The sequence below is a fragment of the Patagioenas fasciata genome, chromosome 4 (assembly GCF_037038585.1).
Source record: "Patagioenas fasciata isolate bPatFas1 chromosome 4, bPatFas1.hap1, whole genome shotgun sequence".
Lineage (NCBI taxonomy): Eukaryota > Metazoa > Chordata > Aves > Columbiformes > Columbidae > Patagioenas > Patagioenas fasciata.
In genome coordinates, this window is record NC_092523.1 from 78,444,197 (window position 1) to 78,470,540 (window position 26,344).

The 26,344-nt window shown below is 40.6% G+C and overlaps 1 protein-coding gene across 4 annotated transcripts in view; it reads right to left on the minus strand.

Moving 5' to 3' along the window:
- Window positions 1-14,815, minus strand: part of BMPR1B (bone morphogenetic protein receptor type 1B) — a 203,302-nt gene extending 188,487 nt beyond the window's left edge. For all 4 annotated transcript variants that reach the window (XM_065837456.2, XM_071808249.1, XM_071808250.1 and 1 more), the window contains exon 1: window positions 14,648-14,815. The gene's annotated coding sequence lies outside the window, so the exon portion shown is untranslated. The remainder of the gene's footprint in view (window positions 1-14,647) is intronic.
- Window positions 14,816-26,344: the final 11,529 nt, after the last annotated feature.

Here is a 26,344-nt window from a genome sequence, read left to right on the forward strand (position 1 = left end):
CATTTAAAAATTACGTTTTGCTAAACGTAAAAAAGGACCCTGGATTTACAAATATTCACTGCTCTGTCTTACAATGTCTTAATGTTAGGACAGGAAAAACTGATGTGTCTTCAGGAGCGTCCATTTCCCAGCATTGACTACGGAGAAATGCTAGAGAGTTAAGTGAGATGAACCCCAGTTACCAATACAATGACACAGAAAGGGAAAGGGAGGGAAATAGGAGGGGGGAAAGGGGGAAATATAGGGGACAGACTCAGACACAGTCAGAACAGGCCATTCGAAAATCTAGTGAGTAAGAAAGGTAATAAACAAGGACTTCACTGGCAGTTAAGGTGTGAGAGTCTAAACTCCTAGATTAGCTATTCTAGTCAGTAACACGCCTTCAAGTGAATTACAAACTCACTTTATTTCTTTAAACTTCAGAAGAGCACTAATTCCCAAACTCATGGATGTACCATGTTAACTAGTAGCTCATAAATCATAATAATGATTTTTAAAGTTTCTCTCTTCTGTAGCCCTTAATCAAGAAGACTTTGTTTTGATTTTATCCAAATAGTCTTCATTAGTGTTCTCAAGCCACCCTGGAGGTTGGAGCAGCTTGTGGCTGCGTTCACCTGGTGTTGGTGTTCGGGGGGGTTACAGCACTGAGCAAGCCAAGGACTCCCCAGGAATATCACACACACAGCGCTAAGCCTTTCCTACCAGCCTAGTGAGTGGGAGTTGAATTATTTTGTCTAGGGGTTTCTTGTTTTGCTTTGAAACATAACATTCAGACAAAGACTTTCTTGGACTTTGCAAACAGAGACTGAGGTAAAGGGGTGGTAAGACAAGGTTTTTGGCTTGCCAAACGAAATTATGATCCTATTAAAAAACAAGCAGGCAACTAATGAGAGCCCAATGACATAATATAAACAGCTTAGTTTCCTTCAAGGAGATTAAAGGCAGTTCATAAATGAACTCTGAAAAATATCAAAAAAAATCAAGATACACCTCCACTTCATGCATATTTAAAACCTAATTTTCAACTTTTCCACAGCTGATTTTCTTAACAGACAAAAATATTTTAGAAAGGATCACAGAGCAAGGTAACATAAATATCAGTTCGTATTCTAAAGAACTAAGTGAGCTGCGTTCAGGGCAACACGGAAGCGCTCAAACCAGCACCAACATTTATCAAGGACTCTGCTCATTTCTCCTTTTGATACTCAAGCATCATTTTTCCTATAAGTCCACGTAAACTTTGAAGTTTTGCACAAGATCTTGAAAGAAATGTAGAGTCTAACCAGCTGTTAACTATGATCCTCTAGCTATTGATTTCCAAATATAATATATATAAAGTAAAAAAAAAAAAAAGATAGTAAGTTGAGCAATGTAAAATGCCAACAGTGAAACCCTTTGAAAAGTTATACTAGATAAAAGCATCTGTAGTCTCAACACTTGTACCTTGTAGTCCAGCACAATGCTAAAAAACAGTGTCCAGCAGAACAGTTGGAGTCCACTGAAAGAGAGCAAAGCCAATGTTTGAAATATGATTTGCTCTGGATATGCTCAAGTTGTATCAGACACACTTTCACATCCACAATAAACCTCTTGTAACAGCCAGCCCATTAGATGATCCATCATTTTTTAAAGCTGTGAAAAAATCAGAGGCAAAAGAACTGGAGAAAAAGGGAATTATTAGGGCAGCAGATGAGCTCTTGCACACATGCAGCTGCATTCACTTAAAGCAACCAGTCGCAACTGCAACATGGAAATACATAGTGGGTAGGTATATGAACACACTGCAATAAAAATAGGTATTTGAATAGGTTACTGCAGTCAAGGTAAATTTTTTTACCGCTGCATTCATCCAACAATTTATCAAAATTAAAAACAAAGACAATTGCTAATGGAATCGCTCTGGTTTACACATCCAACTTATTTCCTTGCTTTTCAGACTGTTTTTAAACACTCATCCTGAACCATCTCCAAAGGAAGAAAGAACAGGAATTCAGTCAATATTGTACTTAAAGTCATGCAGAAAAATTAATAGGATTAAGGTCCAAAGTAAACGTTATTTTCACAGCTAACAAGCTACAAGACTGCAGTTTGACCAGTGAAAATGAAAATTATTTGAAAATTGATGAGTGGAAATTGTGCTTTTACTAATTGCAATCCACAAACTGCTAGGAAAGAAGAGTCAGTAGCCTTCAACAAAGCCAAACTGAATTCCATGAAGGTAAATGTCCTCCTAGATGGACTCTGTGTGTACATATCTGACACTGTTAAATACTGGAGCAGAATCAGAAAATCTGACAACAACTGAGCAGCACCAGCCTGGCACCTGATGCTACAGAAACACTCCAGAGAGTAACAACAAAATGCTGCTTAAGGGCTGAAGAAGTGGACTTATAAGGGTGGCTACTTTCCAGATTGAACACAGGATTATATTAATAAATCAAAGCAATAAAAAGCACTTCACAAAAATATTTTGGGCATGCAAACTCAGTAAATGCTATCAGGAACAGAAAAAGGACCTAAAGGTGATCAATGTTCTTTAAAAACACAAGCTTTTTCCCCACAATTGCTCCCTGAATTCTCAGTGCGGGTGAGGAAAGACGGAGGATGGAGAGTTTCCCTTAACCCAGTACTAAGAGCAAGTGAGTTCAGATGTCTGCACTTCTATCTCAGAAGTGGACGCAGGACATAGCAGGAAAAAGCAGGAGAGAATTCATTTTCTCAAAACAAAAGGGGTCATCTGTGGAATAATAAAATGAAGGCTCCTCTGCACCTGCAGGGAAGTGTTAGAAGACAAGACGATGCACTCCAAGAATTTCTGGGTCGTAAAACATGAACAGTCTCTAGAATTATCCAGACTTTAAGTTTTGGTGTGTTTTAAAATGGGAAACTACAGAGTACTTTACCCAGAGCTACAGTAACTTACACGTCCTAAGAAAATGAAACAAACAAAGAAAATCCAATCAAACAAACAGACACCAAACTTTTTACATTGCTGCTTCTATGGTGATTCATTTCCACAGCTGATAATGGAACTGTAACTAGGAAAAGCTGATTAAGGAAAAGTAAACAAGGCAGATTACACTGCACCCTCTCAAGGTCTGTAAAAATAGCTTAAGTGAGCTTGTGTAATTTCTGCATTTTCAGGCTTTTCGGTCAAGTGGAAGAGAACACTGAAAATACACCATATGTGTATACCTGACAGTAGCAGAGTGAGGAATTTGGTTATATCTATTAAGATGAAGTTAGACCTCCTTCCCATCAGCAGTTTTGAAGATTTGTGAGTATCTAGGGATGCTGGTTTCCCATGAGTTTAAAGAGAGTTTATTCATGATCATTTGAGTTTCTCAGTGTATTTTTTGGATTAAAACGTATTTTATAAGTCTGCTAAGAAACAATGACCTTCCAGTCTGTGATGTCATTTGCCTCTTTTGGCAGGGTCATTTTGAACTGAACAAAATCATCTGTTGCTTTCATTTCAGACCTTTCGTATCATCTACTGCCATTCTTTCCGTGTAACTCATGAGCATAACGTCTGCAACTCCCTCATGTCAAATACCATTTCATCCTGCTGCTGAAGAGAAGGGCAACCTTCTAACACATTGCTGCAGGGTCAGGTTTAAGGACTAGACCTTATATGTGAATAACAAAGTCTAGCAGAATATCAACTAAAGTGCTAGCTCTGTTAAATTTTCAGTGTGAAAAGTCACAATTTGTCAGTCTCTCCCAGTTCCCCTCACCCTCAGGTCCACCTTCTTTGAGCGACAGTAAGTTGGCAGCACCCCACAAGATCAGCTGTAAGGACCCTAAAAATCAGAATGAAATTCTGATGAGACACATTCCCATGTTTACACAGAAACCTCTGATAGGTGACGTTAAAAGCCATTTGGTAAATTGCTCTCTAGACTTTCTCTTAAGCGAACTATGTACACACATTCCATATCATAGCCTGATTTCCTGAAAACATAAGGTTTGCAATCCTCATCTTTGTCATCTACCACCTCTTCTGTTCTTCTGTCTGGTAAGCCTTGAACCATACAGCCCATATAAACTAAATGTAACAGGAGAGAACACCCCAAAGACAGAAATACCATGAAATTCAACGTAGAGGAAAGAAAACCAACGTTCTTTGATCCCAAATGCAGGACTGCATCATGAGTTCCACAATCACATCTTCTGCTCCGTGTTTATCAGCCTGTTAATGAGGTTTTAGTCAGCAGTCCCTCATAAGACAGTAAGAGCTTTACTTTCTGCAGATAGTTTCAACTGAATTACACAGATAAACCTTTCTCAAGCTGGTGACAGACACGAAATTGGCTGAGAAGTATCAATTTTGTTTGTTCACTACTATTGCTTTTACATATAGGGTCATGGCAATTCTGATTGAAGTTTTTTTGTGAAATCTGATGCGTGTATACTATTTCAAAGAGACGCTTTATGTATTAACAGTCTCCTGATGACATCTACCAAGTAAAGTTCAGTGGTGGCCCTTGTTTTATTGCCATGAGCGAAGAACCTACTGGAACTGTGCATCAGTTACCTTTCGGTGGTTATAGAAATATAATCCCATTTTGGATTTTCTACATCAACTGACAAGTGTGGAAGGACAGAGATGCTCTACTTGAATTCCACATGCAGCATGATTCCCCAGACTTATCTAAAGACCAGATGAGCTCACATGGTCGTCGCAAGTCTACTATGTCCAAATGATGCATTTACTGACTTGCCACTCACACCCTCTGACTATGAATTCTCAGTTCAAACTGGATCCCTCAGCTTCATGAGGAGCATCATAAATACATCAAGAGAGGATGCACAGACTGCAACAAACATCAGCTAGTAATTTGAACTGAGATTCCTTTTGGGATCCTTTCAGGCATCTTCTGAGCACTGATACCTCTGCTCATGACAGTATATCTGTCATGTGTTCAGTGATGAACAGGATTGTATTATATATATGTGGTATATTTAAGAAACAATTAAATTTATTTACTGCATCAAGAACCTTCCTTGATTAATGAACATGTAAAACAGCTGCTACAAACAACCACTTGTCATCTGATTGGAGAGTATTATCCTTAAATGCCATGATTATTGCTGGTAAGCCGATACTCAACAAAAGTTTTCATACTACACAAAGGAATATCCTCTGAACAATAAAAGCAGCTGAAAATTGTGACTGTGGCTCATTTGACAACAAGCACAGCAGTTGGGTGCTTTTGTTCATGAAGGAATAATGCAGAGAGAGGGAATGGGGGGTAGGCTGGAGAGATCAACAGCTGGAAGAGAACTGAAATAGTACAGCAAGAAGGGGATGTAAAGTGACTTACATGGAAACAACTTTTCCATTTGTTACACAAATAGCAGAACGGCCTCCATCAATTCATTATTTCACTCATTAAATAGCCCATTTATTTTACTTTTCACAAGTGGATTAAGTATTTATCATTTTCAACACCTTTGACAAAATACTCTGATTATACTCAAATGAAATAATTTTAAAAGGTATTTTGCAAGACGTATTTGGGTTTTATTATTTCTTTCAAATTAGATACTATAATTAGACTCTTACAGTGCTAATGTAAGAAACCACAGTAAAATATTTAACCCAGATATTTAAACATTTTAAAAAAACAGCTTTTAAAATACATTTTCCCTTTAAGGGATTTATGGAAGAAACATTACAAAGAAATTATTGTATTTAAATGGGGACACCTCTGTTTCAAAAATGCATGCAACAGCCAATATTGTAGTACACAACTGCTCTTAGCAAAACAAAACTAGGCTTTCATCTCCCGGATTACACACATTAATAGCAATAAAAACATTTCACATTAAGCTGTCAGCCCTGGTGTATTTTCCTGATTACGGGAGTCAGATAACTAGGGAAGGAACAGCCTTTTAGAGGATGTTAGCACTAGTTTTAACTGCCTAGATTAACAAAATGTGAAAGGTTCTTAAGGGCATAAACTGATCCTTGTTTTGCAGTTCAACAAACATTTGGCAGCGTTTCTGTAGCCAGAGCCGTATTTTATCCATGTCTGAGGACAAGACAAAAATGAAAGGAGGGGCAAAGACATCCCAAGTTTACAGTCACGTACTCAGTTCCTTTGAAATCACTTCGTAGAATTTAAGAATATGTGTGAAAGGGTCGACTACACCAGTGCACACGGAAAGTTTGCGACATCGTCCTTGCCTTCCCATGCAATGAGCCGCCTGCGTGAAAACACCATGCCCACAGCCAAGAGCTGTGTGTGGGCTGAAGGAAAATCAAAAAGGGCAGCAAATCCCCAAGATTAATGACTTCACACATGCATCCCTTGTGCTGCGGCCCAGGGATGTTTCCCCAACCCCCAAACCGCACAGTTCTGCCACCATCACACGGTTTCTATCCTCATTCAGTAAAGATGAGCACGTAGATCTGTCCATGCCGTACCCTAATTACCTTCTCTCGGATACAAGTCTTTTCAAGAACGTGGCCTCCACTCTTACAACTCACCTTAAATACTTTAGGGGAAAATACTGAAGGGACAGCAAGATTCAGAACAGGTTGTTCTGTGCACAAAGTTTCTCACAACTCTTAACATTAATTTGGTATTCATTCCCCATCATCTCTCTGTATTTGATGATCAGGTTTACAGACAGCAAGCAGTTTAAGATGTAGTTTAAAGTTCCTAGCAGCTATTCTGTGATAACTTCCAGTCCCCACAGAAAGTAAAAACACTGCTTAGTCCATTCTCATATCTAGAAAGAACAGGTAACTGGAACAACATCTGTTAGAAAGAGAAAAATCACCTGTAATTTAGCATACGTTTTCTCCGAAACAACAGATCATCACCTGGGATAGTTCAAAGGCCTTACAAATCTGAATTAAAACTTGCAGTACACAAGCTGAATAAGAAAGGTGATTATTTTCTTTTTAAAGGTGCTGAGTTTGCTCAGGGAATTTAACAAGCAGCAGATATGCACATGCATGCTTTGTAATCAAGCCAATAAATCACCAAACCAGTGATGATCAGCCAAGTGGGACAATCTGGGTTTGCAACTGCTCCCTAAGACAGTAATGCCATTTAGAACACAGATTTCATTTCCCCCCGCAACTGGACCAATATTCCAATTTAAGCATGACGCTACTAATTCAGTCTATACCGGTTTAAGAGGCAAGATAACCCAGACAGATAAAGTAAATCCATGCTATTCAACACGTTTCCCACATTATAGTTGCAACACCTACACTTTAAAGCGCAGACTAACTAAAAGGGTCAACACCAGAGCCTGGAATGAAAGTGGGAATTGCTGTGTGTATCCTTCAAGGATTTTATTATAATCCTTTTCAATGTTCACTATGATCCCTAACCATTAATGGAACACACAGACAGCTGCTCCTTGAAGTAACCTGTCTGTCCCTTCGGTCCTCAGTCAATGTGAGATGCAGAGGCGGTAAAGTCCTGACCTTCCTCTGCAAACTTCCCTGTGCTTTCTCTCCCCAGGGTAGGGTTGGGTGACAGCATTCTCCTTATTGTACCTTCAGACAGCTCGCAGGGTTTGTTTCAGTGTACTGAAGCGATTTGTTCACTCCAGCAGGCATCTGAGCACCTTGCACCAGTGTACTCATTTGTAGCATGTTAAGTTCTGGATGTTATACCATTCTTGTCGCTTAGCCTATTCACAAAGCTAAAACCAAATGCAGAAACGTTGCAGGACCTCTGTTGGCATCACTTACTTTGGATCTTCTCTACCTTACCCCATGGGTATCCTCCCACTATTTTTAATTTAAAAAAAAATAAAAGAAAACCAAACATATCTAGCCTTTGACATCTGTCAAGTACCATTTGAGAGTATTGCTTATTCTAGAGTTAATTTCTAAGAAAGATAGCATCTTCAGTTGTTCATTTCTGTGCTAGCCAAGCCAAGCTTCATGGGAGGGTGGATTGTTCTACTTTTCTTGAGGACAGTGGTGGAGGTTCCGTCTCATCACAGCTGGGGAAGAGACAAAACAAGGTTCCTTTGCACTGGTGCAGACCAGGCACATTCCCACCACCTGCTGTACTGCAGGAAGGACAATGAGAGCTCAGGCAAAACAGCTCCTCAAATGCTCCAGCAATTCCCAAAGCAACTGCCCATTTAGGCCCTTAATTTTATGGCAAAGCGTTTTTAAAAGCTTAGCTCAGCCTTCAAATAGTTAATTTATCCTTAATAGTACTGCTTTTGGTCGATCAGACTATTTACAGATTACTTTTCAACTTGAGTCCAATCCAGTAGGACTAACATAATAAACATTTCAAAAGGCATTTCCATACACAAGACAACTCCCAAGTGTATGCAAAGGCCCCACCAACTTCTAAAAAAAATTCAGCATCAATGATTAAACCTGTAAAAAATATATCAATTTACAGAAGCAGAGTCACACAATTTTGGTTTTTTATTAAGTTTGCAGGAAGAGAAAAGAAATGCCAAGAATGTTATAGAAACAGCTGACACGCTACTAAGAAATGACATTGAGATTAATAATTTCAATTAGACGTGCGGCATTTGAGAGCAGAAGGGCAGTACAGAAATAGATAAAACCCTTTTGACAGGCTCTTATTTCTTAACAGCGTTCCAAGTCACATTGCCTAAACTGACAAGATTAGTCTGAAAAACTTAGTTCTGCCCAAAGTATGAAATCTACTCTTTTGCAGAAAGCTAGCAAAACATTTATGCAAAAATTAAGCTCTAAATCAGTCCAATGGTACGAAGCAGCCCCACACAGACAACTCAGGATCCAAGCCTCAGAAAATAAGAGTAGAGTTTACAACCGAGGGGATTAAAAACTATTATAACTTCCACAAAACCCTAAAAACAGTAAGTCATGAGAAAATTCCACAAGTTCAAAACACAGCATGTGTGTCGCTCAGATCACATCTCAGTTCTTGTCAGCAAAGCAAATTTCAGCCAGAATGAAACAGTCCTCAAGGACACCATAATTGAGTTACAGAAAAGCTTGGTTACTCCCTGTCAATGGTTTTCTGAGTTAAAAAGTTATAAAGGTTATCTTTAGTTTCTTTCCTTTTTAATTGGAGTAAACGAATGATTCTGCAGGCCCTCGATCAGCAGCGTCCCTATTACACTGACCAGCCCAACAATGCTGCGTGGTCCCCATTGTAAACAATTATTTTGATGGGTTTTTGTGATTCTGATTTGCTTGTGGACAAAGCACAAGGGAAACAGAGAAGCCTAAACTGTTGTGATATGCAGGTATCAGAGAAAAAATAATTAGCTTCAAGTTAAAACTGCAATCACCCTCCTCTTCAGCTGTAGAAATATGCTACAATGACCATCAGTAAAAAACAAACCTGTTCTTTCCATAAAATACAAACATGCATCTATGTGATACCATTGCTGTTCATGTACCGCTGGCAAGCATAATTTACGCGGTCTATGTAAATATAGTTAGCCTCTATATAAACCCCCGAAATTTCCCATCCATTTCCAATTAATGACAAAATTATAGAGGAAAACTGGTTTGCTCTTTAGCTATAGTAAAGCTATTATACGTGTGCCAAGGCAAACCTGAAAAAGGAGATTAATTTCTGTGGGAAGCATGTTAACCGTCATAAGAAGCTCACTGAACGTGCCAGTGATGGGTGTCCCATGAAAGCACTGAGCTAGAGGACTGTGGTTTGAACACAGAAATCACACCGGCAATCTTAAGTCAAAGCATCTCTTACGATCACCCAAACAGTAATTATACAAGGATTTTAAACCCTAAACACAACGCAGATTCAAAGTTTCATGTTCATAATAGCTGCAAGGTGCCTAGGAACACTTGCAAATAAAGGAAGACAACAATAAACTTCTAATATTTTTAAAGATGAAAGCGCAAAGCAGCCTGTGCGTAACTAAAGTCTCATTCTGTCCATTGACAGCAGCTTGGACTCGTTCTCAACCCAGGGCTTCAAAACATATTACAAGGGGTAGTTGTATCTGCACCCTACTGGACAGAAACCACAATGTGGAGGGTTTAGGGTCCGATCCTGTGGCATCTCCTTGAAGTCTCAGGACCCTGCTCAGCTAAAAAGGTTTCTCCGCTTCAATTCTCAAGTAGGACAAGACCCTACAAGACTTGCCTATGAATAAAAGAGGTCTATGATGCTTGCATACACTTAATTGTATTTCTGCAGGCTATAAAAGTCTCGCTATATTCATTTTAACAAACTGTACAGGAGAGTTATGCCTGAAGAGAAATTCCCTGTTAGGGAAAAAAAAGAACCAGCAAACTGTTCATCCAACTTCAGTAGCAAAAGCAAACAGCTAATTAACCTTATCTTCATTACACTGTCCTGACTCTGCAACACATCTGGCACAGAAGCAAGAATTTGTTTGCCGTGTCCAAATCTTCTCACATACGTACAAGAGCCTACAATCAACAGGCTCTGCAACAAATCTGATTAAGCCAGTATACCTATATAGTAATAGCATACCTATATAGAATAATATACCTATAGTCTCTGCACTGTATTCTATATGCACCCTTGTGTATGTCATTTCATTGTCACTACGTCTAGGGAAAAGAGAAATTGGCAGGCACATAAAGAATACTGTAGTTAACTATCTGCTTACAAATAAAACTGTATTTGTGTACTTAAAAGACAAAAACAAACCAGCCAAACCCCGCTCAAACACATATTATCAGTCCAAGGCAAATAAATCTACTGTTTCACCCATGTTTTTATGGTGTGTTTTTGGTTTTTTTTTTCTACAAAATAAACATGTGTCTAAAATACATTCTTCAACATTTCACTTCTTCAGAGTCTGTTTTAAATACAACTCTTTCTCCTTGGCCAAAACTAGTAAGGACAAAGGAAAGCAAATGGGACAAAACATCAGGTTATACTGAAACTGAAATATTTATCAGAAGAACTATTTCTACAAACTAAAGTCTCGTTTGATCCTTAATTGATCTTTGTATTTTCAATTTAGGAAGGAGGAGAATTAACCTAAAGCTAATTACAGTCTTGATTCTACAAACCTGCAAGTGCGTAATTTTATTCACATAAGTGTTCCTCAGTGAAGTTATGCATGAGCAAGTACGTTTGTAGCTTCAGGGAATAAGCCTTGAATAGCTTAACCTTTTAAAAACTTGTCTTTTAAGTGGCTGCTTTATAAATATTTCTTATATACAACCCATTCTCCGGAAACTCTGTGGACCTGTATCTGCAGTCCACCACAGGTTATTCCATGTACCAATTATATGGGGCTCAAAATGGTAATCACAACTTCCACCCAAACGCTGTTGCACCATCACATGAGGACTCGCTTCACATCCAGACTCAAATAGAAAATAACTCTGTCAGCCTGATTTCCCGAGGAAATGTTTAGACTTGCTTATCTGCAGATAAACACGCCTGCCAGACCCTCTCTAATAAGTTTTGAGCCTATTGGCCAATTATAACCAAATTTGACATAGGCTGGGAGGCCTATGAGATATCATAAAGAATAATTGATCACCTAGGAATTTCTTTACAGCTTGATGAGGTGTTGGCACTTGGAGCAAAGAAAGGTAAACTTAGTAATGTAATGCATGAAAAACCTGGCATAATGTAATCAACACTACTTTGTAAAGTATATTAGTTACCTCAAAACCATTTCCCTACTGAAAAAAAAAGCCCAGCCCTTACAGAAGCTGTAACAGATAAATCTTTCCTCCTTTCCCGCACTCAAAGGAACAAGGTTGTTGATGTAAAGCATGATACCACCCACAGATATCATCAGAATGTTACAATTTGTAGACTTTTAAAACATTATCACGAACTCCTGTTGCATTTTTGCTACCTCAACCAGATACAAAACAGCAAGAGGAAAGTGCTTATCAGAAGCAAGCCCAGACTGAAACATGCACTAATACAGAAACCAGCTTGGCACACGAAAAGTTCAGACCAAACTGCAGCATCTTCTAATGAGTTTCCTCCAGTATTTCCTTGCAGTATTCACAGCACAATGTTCTACCATTTTAGCATATACAAGTCAAATACTGATACATCTATAAATCATCACCAAATCCTCACCAAGAGTAATGACAACCAAGATAACCGCTTTTCTATCCTTGCAGCTTCCCTAAGGTCAGTAGAAAATACCTGTGGCAAGCTTTTAGAGGCTTTTCTAGCTTATCCCAGGCTGTAAGCTCTGGGCAATGGCTGTCGTTAGCAGTAGCGTTTAGACTGGATCAAGAGACACCCCTCTCTCCCCGCAACACGCTGATCAGGCATTGCATTCATAAGACAAATCAAAGCAGTCCCTTCCCCACAGGATTTACAGTCTAGGTAAGTGCTTTGTAGTCAATGACAAGCAAGCAGTAGTTAAGAAACAGAACAGCTTATAAACATTCATCTGAAAGAAAAAAAAAAAGAGAAAGAAAAAGTTAATCTTATTTCTTGGGAGTAGCAACACACAATTTCCCACCTGAGCATCAGACTTCCTCTCATTGTTTCCTTGCACCTGGCAACAGATATAATGTCTTATGTATTGAAGCTCTTATTTTCTAGGAAACAATACACAGACAAGAATGACATAAAAAGGCAAGAAAGACGAGACGCTGGGAACAGCCTTTGTGAATATGTCAGTTTACATCATTACCAAGCAAAGCTCCTTACAAGAGAGTTTCAAGACCTGAGGGCTTGATTCTGCAAAGCCATGAGTGCTCTGGCCTCACTGCAGCAAAAACCCCAGCACATGCATCACTTTAATTACACAAGTGCACCAATTAAAATGGACCTGCTCATATCCTTAAAATCAAGCATGGGCTTAAGTGCCAACTTAAGACATTTAGTATCCTCACCCACAAGAAGAACTGCTAGGTCAGGGATGCACACACACACCAATGTAGATGGGAACAGATACAGCTGCCCCAAAGGCCTGGGGTTTGTTTTTCTCTTGATTGCACAAGTGTCAATCAAGAGCAGCTCAGCTGAAGCCAAGCAGGGTAGTAGGTTGTGGGAAGACAGTCCAAGGCCCTTAGGTTGTATTTACTGTGGTGAATTCCTTATTTTGAAATAACTGCAAAACTGTTTCATAACATTGCACAATTTCAACACATCAACCGGAGAACCTACTTACGAATTCATCATATCACCCAAATAGTAAAATGCTGCTCTGGTTTTTTGTTTGCTTTTACAGACCTCTGAGAGGAATCCACTCCTTGCACATGCAGAGGTGTCAGGAAAAGAAAGCAGGAGTAAGTGCTGCCATAAGTTTCTTGCCAATTGTCAGAGATATTTTGTCCTCTGTAGGTAACCACATGGTAGCCACTCTGTCAAATTAATATATGCTACCTCCATGAGTTACTCCCAGAGACTGCAGCTTTTGACATCCTAACTTTAACATTCCTGTCATTCAAAATGATCCTTTCTTAGGAAATAATGATGGCTGTAGTCATTGTCCCTTCTTTTGAGGTAAACTTTAATAAAGCAAAAGAGAGCATTTCAGCCTGAAAAGCAGACAACAGAGGAAACACTAGAAGTTTATAAAAGCGTAAATGGGACAGAGAGGAATAGGGACCAGTTCTGCACTATCTCTATGCAAGACATAGATTCTATCAAATGAAGGTTCAAAACAAAAGGATGTGGTATGACAGGGTGTAAAGTTAACACTATGAAATTCCTTGCCACAGCACGTTGCAGCTGCTAAAAGTTTACACAGGGTCAAGGGGCAATCATAGCAGTTCATGGAAGGGAAAAATCAGTTGAGGCTGTAAAGACAGCAGCTATCCCTTAGGAAGCATCCAAGCTGCAAATGATTGCATGCTGAGAGAGCCTTCTGGAGAATTATCTTTACACGCCTGCCTTATTTTTTCACCCCACCCTGTCCAGGCAGCACTTTTTGCACTCTCAGACCCAGGACGCCAGACAGACCTCTGTTTTTCTCCACATGAGCCTGCTCAACGGTGACGCTTTCTGTAATTTACATTCATCAGGTCCTTAAATCAAGTAGCCAAACACTATGTTTCTGAACAGTGTCACCAAAAAGAAAAATAAAATCGAGTGCTATGATCTGACTGGTAAATCAGAGTTCAGTTCAGCCCATCACAAGTGACAAAGCTCATCAGTTAACAATCCTGGATCACTGTGCAAATGATTACCACTACCCCAAGATTCATCCAGCCCTCCATCACCTTCAGTTACAAAACAAGACATATCACCACAAATCAGCATTTTGGTTTAAAGGCGCATTTTGGGAGAGCTGAAGATTAACCGCCACGAGTAACGAGATCGTATCAACGTGCAGCGTGTGACCAAGGAGAAAAAGTCCGACGCTTTCCTCCTAGCTGGGGACAGTAGCACACTCCGCCGCAGCTTCTTAGTTAGAAACAGCCTAAGGCAAATGCTCGCTGCCACCCGTGGGACAGATGGGAGCCAGCCGAGCACCCCAGCCGGGCTCAGCCGAGCCCCAAGGGCTGGGCTGGAAGGCTCCAGCGAGTTTCCGGAGCGCTCCGCTCGCCAATGAGGCCACGAAGCCTGGGCCACCCGAGGCTGCCCGGGGACACGTCCACGGTGCGGGGCGCTCGCAGGCCGGTCGGGACCACCAAGACCCGGGGATCCCCCTCCTCCCCGGGCAGCCCCGGCCGCGCAGGTGCCCGCATCCCCGCTCCCAAACCCGGTACCAGCGTTCTTACCGGCTGCCCGGTCCCGGGGCCGCCGCTCCCGCCGCGTTCGCACCCCAGTCTGCAGCCTGCACACACACCCCCCTTTTCCCGCCCGCTCGCAGCCTCTGCACTTGGGTTCGGGTTGGTTTGGGGTTTTCTTTCCCCTCTTCTCGCCCTCTCCAGCTCCCACTAGTGATCGCACACCCGGCGGAGGAGCGGTCGCCACCGCCCACTCCCGCCCCCCCGCGGGCGGCCGGCGCGGAGCTGCCGCCTCCCGGCCCCCGCCGCCCCACGAGGGGACCCTCGGTCACCCCCCGCCGAGCTGCGGGGACGGGGCTTAACGGGCCGGTTCCCCACATCCATGAATCACCGGCCAAGTCACTGACCAAGCGCCCCCGCGCTCGGTTGGGAGGTTTAAGACAAGCGAGGTAATTCACCACCGGGACTAAATTAGCAGAGATAAAACAGCGTGGGAACTGCCGATTGAATGATGTATCGCCAATACATTGCACAGCATCCATAGTATCGGCAATAGTTTACTGCAGAATGTAAGCGTAGATATTCCTGCTATAACTTGTACTACAGCTCAACAAGTAGTCCAGGACCATCCCGTGTTACCTTAGAGGCAAAACAGAAAACTCAGCCCACGGTTTTCAATCACAGTATTATTTTGTTACTGCTTCCCTCTTTTCTGTGGCTGATTAAAGAAAATAACAGATCAGCAGTTACCGTATTAGAAGCCTATGACCATGATTTAGTCCATTCTAACACGCATTAAAATTTGTGACTTCTGAGAAAGAGGTGAATTTAAAATGGGAATATTTGAGGTATGGCTAATTAGCATGTTAGTGTGCATCAGGAGAGCACTTTGAAGCAGTTGCGGAGCAGCCTCAGTGCACAGATCACAAGCAGTGAGCCACAAAATACATCCCAGGAGGGTACCTAAAGCACTTTGGGTCAAACAGGGACCCCCCACACACGGCAAGGTCCTAAGCACCAGGTCTTTTGAATGGCAAATCCACTAAATCACACTCACTGGTGCTACAGAAACTAATTCCCCTAACTTGATGTAATTTCAATTTCTCACACACAAGGCTAGGCAATATTCTCCCTTGCTTTCCAAGGGGTTGTTACAGTAATGTTATAATCATGTACACAGGAGCTACTCTATCCCCCCTTGCACTCAGAACATTCGATTTGCAGAATATTGCATCAATATCTGGGGGCAGCAACATTGAGCAGGCAGCAAACTTGTTCCCCAGGAGAGCTGCTTCCATTGCATTTTGGGCCCTTTACTCTCTCTGCCACTGCAGGCATGGGGTTTTTTTTGTACTTTATGCATGCCTCAATCAATACTAGAGGCAGAAGCAGAGAAAGGCTTATTGCTAGTCGAGGGAAATTTGGAAATGCTGAAAAATCTAGGAGAAAACCTGTTCCAGCAAGATTTCTGGATGGCTGTTTTGTGAAATCTGTGTACGCAAGTTGTCCTTGTGCACATCGTGCTCCGCGCTGCTTTTGGCCTGTATTCTAGCCACAGCTCATTATAACACAGGTATATTGCCTATTGTGAGCCTCATGTTTCCCTCTCCACAGAGATGCTTCACTTTTTAATTTGTTTCCCTCTTCTGTTTGTCTCCTGTAGACGAACAAGAGAAGACTGAGACAATTAGAAGTACTGGCTCTTCTAGAAACAGCAGACTAACTACCCCATGCTGCACTGGCAAGAGAAACCTAGAAAACAAAGAACTCAGAGGAAAAAAAGCCCCACACTCTCAGGAAGTAATAAAGAGAAGGATGAAAGCAAAGAGAAGACATAAAAATAAATAGAAAGGGAACAAAAGGAAGGTGTTACAGAATTAAAAAGTGCCGTGAAGTGAAACAGTTGGCAGTGAGAAAAGAAGCAATATGAACACCTTTGCTTCACACTGCCAAACCGAGAGACTGGAAAGTGTGGTTGCCTTTGAAGCACAAAAATAATTAAATATCCATTGAGTATGTGAGAGCCAAGGATTGGTGCTATAGCTCTCCAACGCCAGCATGCAGCCCAAAAGGAGCAAGTTGTTTACCCAATATCCTTGAAAATCTACGGCAAATCTTCAAAAATGTGTGCGCTTCTAAGCTGCAATGAATCAGCAGCCACTGAAGTTGTGCGGCCCTGGACTGAGCTCTAATGAAAACATAACATTTTCCCTTGTCTCTCCACAACCTCCAGCTAATCTCTTCTAACTGGATCACTTCAGGCACCATTCTTTAACTCCTAATTATATCACACCTGATTATAACAACACTTGAATGAAAACTGTTCAAAATACGAAGCTCCCAGTGCCAATACCGAAAAGGAGATGCACTATTTTCGAACAACACACTGTTTGAGGATGTTGGGTAATTGTCTAAATCTTCTATCATTGCTAAGGTAAACAGATGAAACCACAAAAATGTTTGAGCCTCCTGGCAAAGTTGTCAGCGTGTTTTCACCTTCCTGACCTCTAAGTGTTGAGGTCTGTGCTGCTCCTCTCCAATTCCTTCAGATACAGTGAGGAGATCCTCCCCAAACACATACAAATAAACCATCCCGTGGAAAAACAAATAGTGTGTGATCTCTTCACCGTTTGTCTATGTTTAGAAAAGACAACAATCCTTTCTATCCTAGCGGGAAATACTCAGTCTCTTTCCAAAACAGTAGTATTCTCTTTCTGTCTTGTAAAGAGCTCCATGGCCCTGAGCTTTGGGCGTTGCTTTTCCTCGGTAAACAACTTCACCAAGTCTGTTTGTCATTTGGTGGCCCTACGTATTTCACAAAGGAAAAAATAAACACATGCAACCAATTTACTCCCAATTTCCTAACTGCTGATCAAACGTTACAGTTTTCCTACCGTACCAAAGTTGCAGGTTTCAGTAACGCAGCAAGAAATAGTGCTATCATGTCAGATTAAATAGAATGCGCTCTTTACTGTACTGACAATATTTTGTAGCTTTCTTGCAGTCCTATGACACAATTACAATGCATCTTCAAAACTCGATACCAAACTTTGTTTACTCATGGATTACAACTGATGGTTCTCTGCCATCTGTTTGCTGGAGTATAGAACCTCTAGTGTAGTGCTGCAATTTTCAAATCAACTCTGATAAACAGCATATGAAAAAGTTCCATCAGTCAGCTAGAAAATGACTTAGGAAAGACATAATTGCCACATACACTTGGTCAGAAATGCTTTTGTTCAGCAGGTATACTGATCATACCCAATGCCTTTTGTAGTATGCTTGTAAGAAAATACCACACCACACCAAACAAGTAAAATACATTTCACTAAGAGTTGATCCAAACGTTATCTGCAGACTCAAGTTATGCTTATTTATATGCAGCACAGTCTTATTCCACATTTGCTGTGCAAACTCTAGAAGCTTAAGGTCAAATGTGCTTCTTGTTACCTCACTTTGCCATAGGATGCATGTGTACATATATGTGCTTGAGGGTGTATTACAATGGGAGTAAACCAGTGACAACCCATCTCAATAAAAGGAGAGGAACAACAAGAAAGGGTACATGCTTCCCATGTGAAATGGTAATTGTGAGAGGCACAGAGAATTGGAAAGAACATAAAAGGCACTATATTTGAACAAAATTATTTAAGACAGCCGTTCCCAAACTGAGATCCAGGGACTGAGTCCCTCCTGGGGAGAGCAGCTGGCTGGCTGCCCCAGCATCGTTCACCAGCAAGAGGAGCCAGCACTCAGCCAGAACATCCTCCACCGCTTCCAATATGTCCTCTCCTTCTGAATTCCTGGCCTTTGCAGTCCTTATTGATTTAAATGAGGCTTGAAAGCCTTCAGAACCGAGCACTGGACATCTTTACTAAATAAGAAAGTTTACAGTGCAGAAGGCTTTAGAGGAAATGTAGAAGAATAAAAACAAACGCCTGTCTCCAGGACAATAGCAGCAGGGAAGAATACTCTCTGATTAAAAATACATCTGTTGCCTGTAATGTTTTTAACTTCAGTTAAACTACTCTGTCTCAAAGTGCAGACAAAATACCCTGGATTTAGGGTACATCCCAAAGCACCCACGAACACCTTGTTGATCACAGGGGTGCACCTGAGTCCAGCGAACGGATGTGCCCAAGGATTCCACAAACTGGGACTTCAGGCTCCACTTTTTCTTTTGTGGATTTTGTTATTGTTTTTCCAGCCTTGGGCAGTATTTTGTACTTCTGTCCTCCAAACCACTATTTTTACAATATGGATTAATCCTTTTTCCAGTTTAAAGAAACAGCTGAGATAGCAAACTTGAACAATTTCATATTCTGAACTCTAATTACTTTAATGTAATATTATTTGTTCAGGAGTGCTGGTCCTTTGGTCAAATTTCAGTATAATCCCAACGTAATCCCTGATTTTTTTCCCTTTTACGTCTCATACTTCTCTCAAATGTTGTTGAAGGTTTTGATCTACTAAACACTTACTGTGTGCCTTGTTTTGTGCTACAGCATTTTCTTTGATCACTTCTTTGAAATTCAATCCAACAGGTGTTACTTTAATTAAAAGCAAGTCTGTCATCATTCTTTTATAATATTAATTCCATTTCACTACTGTGGAGTATACTTTATGCATTTTCTTCCCCTTACAACTCCTTATTTTAGAACTCACATAATAAGCGTGACTTTTATGTTTACCGTGTGTTATTTCTATATATGGTGTATATATACAAATACTCTTACTCTTCCTATACTGTAATGTTATTTGATATTGGTGGAATTTCCTCTTGGATTTAAACCTTTGAAAAGGGATGGGCTTTCTGGAGAGCATAAACTGACCAACTTAATGCAATAAAAACAGCGGTTCTCCCCGAATGCAGCTGTGTTCTCACAGGGGGTGAAATTCGACCTTTTGCAGGACGACAATGAAAGATCTGGGTGTTTCTTAAGACATCAAAAAGAGGATAGGAGCTCCACCTTGAAGCAGCCATACAAAGCTCTTGCAACAAAGCTGTTTAAGATATTTTGCTTTCCTTTAAATTAGGTGTCCTTTTATTTGTGGGTGCCCATTTCACCAACCACAGGCCCAACCGCACAGTGTATTTCTCCTACACCCAAAGTAGAATATGCGAAAATACAAAAGGCATTCATTAGCTCATAAAAGGATCCTTTTCATTTCTTCACTGTTGTATGGTGTGGAAAGCAAAGTGAAACAAGCCATGGAAAACAAAGGAAAGCTGACATGTAGAACATTGCATGTCAGGGATAAACCACCACTAAGAGCCAGGGAATTGTCATCACACTGGAGTTACATCAGACTCCAGCCATCTCCAGCACTATTTTGTTAGCTCTCCCTATACACATCACTGTTGCATGGTGATCTGTCAGTCAAACTACTCTAAAAATAAAAGCCAAATACCCTCGCAGTTATGGCACTCCATCCTTCCTTGATGTGCTCTGCTTTCAAGATCTGCCATGTCACATAATCCATTGGACTGCTTCTCTCTTTTGTGGTGCAGAGATGATTTCCAGCACTTTGGTATCCCGGCTTTCTCCTGATGAGGCTCCAAGGAGTCAGCCTTTTGATGAGTCAATGACAGAGCGCTGCATCAGGTGAAACCCAATGGGCATGACATCCAGAAAATAAGAAAGCTTCTTTGTTTTCAGTTCTTTATAATAAAATAGAAATTTCTTGGCAAGAAAACATTTAAAACAGCTTATACATTAGGAATCACCCTCCACATCCTTTCCCCACTCCCAGCTTTGCCATACGTTCACACTACTCTGATTTACAATATTTATCATTGTATATTCCCCACCACGCATGCTGGTTGTGGGACTCGCTGCGTATTGAAACTTTGCAAAGCTAATCATTTGGACCAAATCCTACTATTACAGTTTCTCTTCTAAAATATAGAGAGAAACATCATAATAAAAGAACTTAAATCTTTGTAATGCTATTAGGAGGAAAGAGAAAACTTTAAAACCAATTTTCAGTCATAAAATAATGGTAACCAAACAACCCAGAGCTAAATACTATTAAAAAAAAAAAAAAATCACCACTTATATGCAATTTCTAGTATCTAATTACAGTAAGAGAGAAACAAACAAACAAACTCATTTGAGAAAGGACCCTTTACTCTCTGACTGAAGCCCTCAACCAGGACTTGGAGAGTCCGTCTTTCCCTCCCTGGCCCAGTCAATCCAGCTGCTCCATACACAACAACAGAACAATTTCACAAGGGATAATTGCCCTGTCCCAACCCAGACTGCTCATGAGACACTGAAATTCCCATCTTTTGTCTCAGGCGCTTTCCTGGAACACATCACAGCTCAGATACGGAGATGTCCTTGTCAATATGTCCTTCATAAAGACCACTGGAGATGGGAACATGCATCCCAGCCGTACTCTTAGGGCATTGCTTGGGTTTAGAGGGTTTTATTGACAGACATAAGCATGGAAACTAAAATAGGTTTCATTTACCAAAAGCCATGCAAAGAAACATCTTCAAATCCAGGAGCACAGAGTAATTGGTTACCACAAGCTACGTTATAGTTGTTGGTGTAGATAAGAACCAGTAAAAGTGTCCAAACTTTGTAAGAAGACGAGACTACATGGAAACTGGGTTACCATTATTTTCCTGCTGTGTTTCAAGACCCGGGCTAAAAAACACCACGAGACTGGTGAAAAACAAAGTGAGACTTTAAAAATACCCAGTGTAGTGCTCAGCCATAAAGTCATTTATAATAGATGACTTTTATTTCATAATAAGAATATGATTATACTGAAAATGGTCTCCTTACACTGCACATGTCAAGAGTGAAACTCCTCCAGAGTCCTAAATATGTCTTAGCGGATAAAAATTGCAGCTCGGCATACGCTTGCTACATATAAATGTTGCCAGTCCCTATTAGTAAATGTTTGCACTAATGTGTTTTTCAGCAGATCAGCAGGGCACAGACATCTCTAAAGCTGCATGGAGGACACAGCTAATCGTATCATGCCACTCTACAAAGTATTTTTACAGCAACAAATAGTTTCCCTGCATGCTGGTCTATGTATTTGCCTTCATCCCCTGTTCTCCTTCATTCTGACCAAACTATTTCACTGTGAGCAGCTTTTTTCCAGGCCCTAACAACCTAGTCTTGTATGGTAATTGTTGATCTACTATCTTCCTCGTGGGTTTTGGTTAAAACAAGACACATGAGGGAAACACAGTTCTCTCTTCCTCTGCTACCAATTCGGTGGCATTGCCAAAATCTGATGTTTATTCTGTTTTGTTTAGGCAGATGGAAAGTTTATGAAGGCTTGGCTATCAGCTCTGATAAACACACAGAGGCTACCTGTGAGCATTTGGGCAGCATCCTGCATCCGCACATAATACAGAATAATACTGCTGCTAGTGAAATACAACCATTCTTCCATTAGAGTTATAGAAATCCCCTTTAAACCTTTTCCTGTTGCTATTATTGTAATAATAACAAATAGCAGCAGCACATGAGGCACAGTTCCTTTTATCTTCATCCATCACAAAGACAAAATATACGAGAGTTCTATGTTTTACTTTCAGTTCCCAAGGTGAAAAAGCAATTATACTGCAGAGCATCAGCTCCTGTAAGTTCTGGAAAGTGTTTTACAAGACAGAATTGCAGCTTACAAATTCCTTCCTGCTCAGCCCTTTTTGGCCCATAGGCTCTCATACAACCACAGGATCCAGTTTTCTTTTATATAAAAAAATCCACACCTTCTTTCTTCACAGATTTTTCTGAGAAGTCTCATATCTATTTGTTCAGTGTTAACCCTCCAGAGTTTCAGGGAATGCAGATACATGCAGCCATAAATCCAGATATAGCAGATATAGAGTGTGGATTCATTTCATTTTTTTGAACAAGGGGAAAAACCCCAAACCATTATTGGGAAAACAAACCAAACCAAAACAGCCATTGGAGAGGAAGTTGAAGAAATCTCCTATTATTAAGAGCAACAGACACTTTATACTGGAGCAGTGAAGGGAACAGACTGTGCTGAGCAGACTGGCATAAATACACTTGGGTGTGTCACAAAAGACACAAGACAACTTCCAAAAAGCACCAAACTGTAAGTTATAGCGGGTGCAAAACTCACGGCTGGCTTCTGTGGCTTATCAAATCTTTGCAGGGAATGAAAAATACAATTGAACTAAAAGCCGTGATTTGGTCAAGGTCAAATACTTTTGCATGCATTTTACCACTGCTTGGGATTCTAATTCTTTGATAAATCATGAGAAAATGACAAAATTACCCTCAGGATCAGTTGGCTAAGCAAAAGACTGTCACACATTGCCAATTAGTACATACATAAAGGCACCTAACCGTGGAACATTACTATTCATAATAATGGGTACTACTGTGTTCAAATTCCCAAATGAAATTCTCATTTTGCAGACATGAGCCTCATCAGAGTTATACTGATCCCTTGAAAGACAAAGCTATTCCACAAATATACACTCCATTTACCAACACTGTGATGTTTACCAGAAAAAAGTACTTCTGAGGACTGCTAAAGTGGGCTCCCATTTCACAGTCCCCAGTAGTGATAAAACAATGTGCAAAATGTATTATTTGGACCACATGCTTACAATTTATGAGATGTTACTACTGCCTCCTGGATTAAAACGACCCCTTTTACAAATTGTAACGATGTTTCTTCAGTGCTATGACAGTGTCCATCTAAGATATCCTGAAGCCCTTTGAAAATGCTCCCATTTATGGGCAACTCTGTCATGCTGCATTAATTTTTAGGCTGTTTTGGAAAGCTCTTGCTCTTTTGAGGAGGGATTTGGGTGTGTATTTCAATATGAATCGAAGAAAAATACCCCATATGTATTTCTCTCAAGAAATTGGGGTGGCGTGTAAAATTGACACGTCCTGGTCTAAGGGAAGGATTTGAGCTTTTCTGATGGAAGGAAAAAAGGTCTTCAGAACAAAACGGGGAGGGACTTATTACAGCCACAGTATTAGTACCAGTGTCATCTGCTGCCTGTCTATCCAATGGAGATTTTCATGTTCATCAATGTGATGTTTTATCCAGTAGAAAACATGCACAGGGGCACCTCCGTGTGCTCTCAAACATGCACAGCCTGGTGCTGTATTCTCTATGCAGAATATTGCCAGCATATTAAGATTCTTCACTCCTGGAGCATTTGAAGTTGTACTCTCTTAATTTGTTAGGGTTTGCACGTGTCAGAAAATGACATGTAACCTCATCCATGGACTAGATTGTGCTTCTAGAATTTCGGAAATTCAAATCTTCCGAGTAAAATTTTACTTGGTCAAAGCAACAGCAGCTTTTATTGCACAGGATTATTCTCGCGGTGCTTAAGAACAATTTTACTGAAACCTTTAAACAAAAGCACCCGGGTAATCCTGAAAATCATTGAGTATGAATCCATCCCAAATATTTCCCATCATAACCACTTTTCAGCCAGATATCGTGTACTTGTTAATTCGCACCCGAGGCAGCTGAGAGGGCAGCTCACACATTTCCCTCAGCCCAGGAAGGACTGTCCACCACACCCGGGGTTTCTTACAGGTCAAATCTTTTTCTTTCAATTATTAACCTTGGGCAAAATGACAAACCAAACGGTTCTTTTGTTTAGTTCAGGCTACCACCCTGCCTCTGAAGCTCCTTCCTTTTATTTCCTCTGCACTGGAGACTAGTGCAGGACATTGCCCGAAAATTCAACAGGGAGCACCTGGACGTGTTTCAGACAGGTTTTGTAACTCTATGGGGCTGTCTCTCCAGCCTGTACAAAGACTTGGTGAGAATACTCTCAGTTTGTTGCAGAATGCTCATCTTTCTGTAGACTCAACTCTCATGGTTTTCAGGCTCCAGAGCTTTTTCTGGTTGGTTGCAAAACTGAGAAAATAATGTCTTTCTATGCATAGGTGTCCTGATGCCCCTCAAACCTTTACACTTCTCCCAGAAACATCAAACCTGCACAAGGTGGACTAATGACAGAGCCAAACGCTGCTCCTGTGTGTCCACCTAAGGACTCTTTTGTGGCAGATTTTTGACAGATTCGCGAGCAAGAACAGGGAATGGATCACCTGCCTGGATCAGCTACTTGTATTTTATCTTCTTGTTATTTTGTAAGCCATAGCTGCTCGTGAAATGTTCCTATTTTATTCCCTGCTTATAGTGAATATCAATAATTCCAGTATGCTAAAGTGTCTGATTTGACTTGCAAGTCTCTTCTCAGGGAACAATGGGTAAGTAAACATTGCTGAGTAATATATAAAATGTCAGACCACACAGTTTGTGCTTTGTCATAAAATTTAGCAGGATAGTTTTTTAAAAAAAACACTGACAGCATTTTCTTTTGTCCTTTTCTAGGAAAAAAGAACTGTTAGGGTGTTTGGTCCCTCTGGAACCCTTTGGCTTTCTCCCCCATCCTAGCTGCCAGCACCCACTACTATAACTGTCCCTGAAAGCACGAAACCTCAGAAAAGCTTTCTGATCCTCTTCTGCAACCACATCACTGAACCTCCTGGCTATATAAAATGAAATCTCCAGATAAGCAAATCAACCTAAGCAAACACTCACTTGGCTTAAGTTGAGGTGATGTCTTCAGGGAAGGTCAGCAGCTTTGCTTTTCCAGTCCAACAAATGACAAAAAGAGCTCTGGTCTTTTATCACATTGCTTCATTCTAACACATAAGAAATATATGGCAGGAATCTTTGAATTTGCTATCATTTGAAAGTTTGTCTTACCATAACCTCAACATATGAAGCATTGCTCTTATTTTCTTTGCATCTGTTAAGAATGTATGTGAGACCACCAAATAACAGATTGCTGTAGTAACTCTGTAATATAGCAAGGCATTACAAACACCCCCATCCTCCAGAATTTTGCAACGTTTTAGGTACATGAAATTATTTTTCAGAAGATAAAAGCTGATTTTTCTTGGACTGCGAGACAGGACAATACCAGGATTGTCAGCTTCTAGCTCACAAGCACACAGTGTCTGAATGGATTTTTTTCATCAGTAAATTAACATTCTGATTTAGATTTTTATGAACCATGAATATAAGCATTGACAAAAAGAACCTTATAGCTCTGTGCTCTCCCTGACTTTGCTCTTTTTCCCAAAGCTGCTTGTGACAGCTTATTCATTCCCTGAGATGGTTTTTTCTTGGTAAAAAGAGCACACCCAACCCATACAGCTAAGTAGTTTTCAACCCAGAAGAGTGGACAATTACTTCTAGAGAACCACAAAGAGATAACACAAAAAGTTATTTCCTATGCACTGATCTGAGTTATGCATAATCTCTGAAAAGATCTGCATTAGGACTGGAAAGAACAGTGATTGGCTGCAACCAGTTCAACAATGCTAAAAATATTGACAAATTCTGACATAGGTCAAACAGTATTTTTGATCCGAAACAAATCTTTGGTAAGAACATCCGCTATATCTGGTAAATGGAAAATCTGGGTCTTCTAATATGCCTGACCGTGTTTCTTGAAGCCATGGCCCTCAGGCAAAGATTCTCTAAGGAACTATGGCCACATGGTGACTTTAGCTTAGCAGTTTCCTTTTGTACTGTTATGGTTTGTGGTTTACAAAGTCGCTGGTGTCCTCACAGTTTAACTGCTGAGGCAAAGAGTTTAGCCCAGCAAAGTACAGAGAAGGAAAACCCTCTTCGATTTCAAATCAGCCAGATGGTAAGACTAGAAACACCAAGTGAAGAATGTCAGTCCAGTGCGCCCGATCC